The sequence below is a fragment of the Sceloporus undulatus genome, chromosome 2 (assembly GCF_019175285.1).
Source record: "Sceloporus undulatus isolate JIND9_A2432 ecotype Alabama chromosome 2, SceUnd_v1.1, whole genome shotgun sequence".
Taxonomy (NCBI): Eukaryota; Metazoa; Chordata; class Lepidosauria; order Squamata; family Phrynosomatidae; genus Sceloporus; species Sceloporus undulatus.
Window position 1 is genome coordinate 300,498,029 of NC_056523.1, and position 4,031 is coordinate 300,502,059.

Genomic DNA, 4,031 nt, shown 5'->3' on the forward strand with positions numbered 1-4,031 from the left:
CGGGTTACGAATGTTTTTTCGGGTTACGAAAAAACTTTTGGTGCTTTTTTCGGCTTTTTCGCACGGAATCGCGGCTTTTCCCCATTAGCGCCTATGGCAATTCGGCTTACGAAGGCTTTTCGGGTTACGAACGGTGCCACGGAACGAATTAATTTCGTAACCCGAGGCACCACTGTAGTTGGTACTTGCTCTATTTTCCATCTTTGTGCATATAGTAATCTGGCCGTCGAAATCATATACAAGATTATCTTCCAGTATCTCCTCTCTATTTCTTTCTCTATTCTACAAGTCATATTTAATAAATATAACTCCGGGGTTTTTTTGAATCTTCCTCCTATTATATCTGTCATCACACAGTGTATCCCATTCCAGAATTGTTTAGCCTTTTTACAATCCCACCACATGTGGTAAAATGTTCCCTCCGCTTTCCTACATTTCCAACATGTCTTATTCCCTTTTTTGTACATTTTATATATTTTCACCGGCGTGATATACCACAAGTAGAACATCTTATAGTAGTTTTCTTTCATATTTTGGGCTAGAGTAAATTTATTCGTTTTTTCCCACGCTTTCTCCCAATCCTCTAACTCTATATTATGCTGCACCATTTGACTCCATTTTATCATGTTCCCCTTAATCCTTTCCTTTTCTAAATCCCTTTCTAATAATACTGCGTAATACCTAGATATTTTCTTCTTATTCTGTGTCTCAAAAATTATCTTGTCTAACTCATTTTTCTGATTTTCTATTCCCACCTGTTTTTCGTCCTTCTTGAACCTTCCCTCCAATTGTTTATATGGGAACCATTCTATCTTAATATTTTCCTTTTCTAATTTCTCTCTAGACTTAATTCTTAGATCTCCTTTTTTCCTTTCCTCTAATATTTGTTCGTATCTTATCCATTGTTCTTTCCCTCTTTTAAACTTTCCAAAGTGGGCCTCCTGTGGCGACGTCCATCTGGGTAGTTTCCTATAAAACTTATTCCTATAGTGTTCCCATATCCTTAATAGCCCTTTTCTTATAACATGATTTCTGAACTCTTTATCCTCCTTCCATTTTTTGTAATTTAAGTATGCATGCCACCCATATTTGATATTATGTCCTTCTAAATGTAACATTCTATCATTTTCTAACTTAATCCATTCTTCCACACAGACCATTCCGCTTGCATAGTAATATTTTTCTAACTCTGGCACTCCCAGGCCTCCTCTTTGTTTATTATCTATCAAATTGTCCCATTTTATTCGTGCTTTTCTCCCCTCCCAAATGAAATTCGCTAATTCCTTTCTCCATTCCCTGAAGCACTTATCTGTTTTTATAATCGGGAGGCTCTGGAATAGATATAACAACTTGGGCAACACGCTCATTTTTATTGCCGCCATCCTCCCTGATAGAGAAAGACGTAATCTTGCCCATCTCCCTAACTCCTCCTTTATCTCTTTCCATTTTTTTGATAGTTGTTTGCATATAATTCTCCAACTCTTTTTGTTATCCATACTCCCAAATATTTCACTTTATTTTGAGTTCTAAATTTTGTAATTTCCTCTAATTCTTTCTCTTCTTGTTTTGTCATATTTTTTGTAATTACAACTGTTTTCTCTTCATTAATCTTTAACCCAGCTACTTCTCCAAATGTTTCTATTGTATTTTTTAACTCCTTTATACTGATCAACGGGTTCTCCATATACACTACAATGTCATCTGCATAAGCTTTTACCTTATAACATTGGTCTCTTATCTTTACTCCTTGTATTTTTCCATTACTCCTTATACTTTGTAGCAGTATCTCAATAATCATAATATATAGTAGAGGGGACAATGGACACCCTTGTCTCGTCCCTTTCTGGATTTCTATTTCATCCGATTTTTCCCCATTTACTATCACCTTACTTCTTTGGTCTTTGTATAACTCCATTACCCATTCTAAGAATTTTTCTCCCACCTGCATTTTCTTCAGTATCGCATACATGAATTCCCACCTTATATTATCATATGCTTTTTCAGAGTCTATGAACACAATAGCCGCTTTCTTTTCCTTATTTACATTATAATATTCTAATATATCTATCACTGTTCTTATATTCTCCTGTATCTGTCTCCCTGGTAAGAACCCGGTTTGATCCTTATGAATTCTATCCTCTAGTATTCCTTTTACCCTTTCTGCTAGTATTGAAGTTAGTATTTTATAGTCATTGTTTATGAGTGATATCGGCCTGTAGTTTTTGGGTTCTTTTGCCTCCTTTCCTTCTTTTAAGATTACCACTATATTATTATACTTCCATGAGTCCGGTTTCCCTTCTTCCCCTATCTTATTATACATTTCTTTCAATTGTGGTACTACTATTTCTTCAAATTTTTTGTAAAAACATGCTGGTAGGCCATCGGGCCCAGGTGATGATCCACTTTTAGCCCTTTCTATTGCCTCTTTTACTTCTTTGTCTGAGATTGGCGCGTTCAACTTATCTCGTTCCTCTTCTCCTAAAATTGTTATCTCTTGCTTTTCCAAATATCTTTCTATCTTTTCCTGTTCCATATCCCCTGTCTTTTTCTCCTTGTACAAATCCTCATAAAACTCCTTAAACACTTTCCGTAAGTCTCTTTGTTCTTTGTATATCTTATCACCTACTCTTAATTCCGTTATTAACTTTTTTTCCTGCTTTTTCCTTAGCCTCTGTGCCAACCATTTTCCCGGTTTGTTTGCTTCTTCGAAGAATTTTTGTTTACTCCTTTTTAATTGCCATTCTACTTCCTTATTCAATTCTTCATTCAGCTGTCTTTGTGCCATCTTAACTTCCTGTTTTACCTTATTATCTTTCGGCTTCTCCCTCATTTCCCTTTCTTTTACTTTCAGATTTTCCACTAACTGCTTCATCTTCCTTTCTCTCTTTTTCTTTTTTTCATATCCTAATTTTATAAACATTCCCCTCATTACTGCTTTGCACGTGTCCCATATTACTTTCGCTCTTGTTTCCACTTCTCCATTTTCCTCAAAAAAAAACTTTAATTCTTTCTTTACATATTCTACGTTTTCTTTTGTTTCTATCAATGACTCATTTAATCTCCATGCCCATTCTTTTCTTTTTTCATTCAAGTTTAACATTACTGGATTATGATCCGATACTATTTTGGGCAATATTTCTATTTTGTTAATATCCGGTAACATTACTTTAGACAAGACAAACATGTCTATTCTCGACATGGACTTATGTCTTTCTGAATAAAATGTAAATCCTTTTTCTTTGCCATATTTATATTCCCATGCTTCTTCTAATGCACAATTCTTTTTTAGATCCCATACTATCTTCGGAAGTTTCCCATGAAGCGCTATCTTACCTTTTTTCTTTTTTTCACTCACTGTCGTTCTGTCCTCTTTTGGGTTAAACACCCCATTCCAATCACCCATTACTATCACTTTGTCCATTTTTTGCTCTAATATTATATCTTGTATTTTTCTAAAGAAGTTTTCCTTTCCCTCAAATGGGGCATAAATTCCTATTATTAACACTCTTGTATCCCTTATTTTAACTTCTATGACCACCATCCTTCCATTTTGATCTATCATAATCTCTTTACCCTGTGCATCCTTTCCCACGTATATGACCACTCCTCTTTTTCTTTTTTCATGTGCTGAGACATATTGAACCCCTAGTCTTTCATTTCTCAGGTATTTTACATCCCTTTTATTTATATGCGTTTCTTGCAAACATATTATGTCTGCTTTCTGTTTTTCTACAAAATGAAATACATGTTTCCTTTTTGCACCTGAGTTTAATCCTTTCACATTCCAAATTAAACATTTTATCCCCATCTTTATTCCTTAAATTTATATATATATTCTTCCTCTTCCCTTATTTCCTTTCTTCCACCTCTTGCTTAATTCTCTCATAAATCTCTTTTGCCTTTTCTATTGTATCTACTCTATATCTTCTTTTAAATAAGAGTTAAGACACATTTCTTACATTGACCCATGGAATTTTTTGGGGTCAATTTTTTGACCTAAATTTCTAGACTTATACATGAATATATACAGT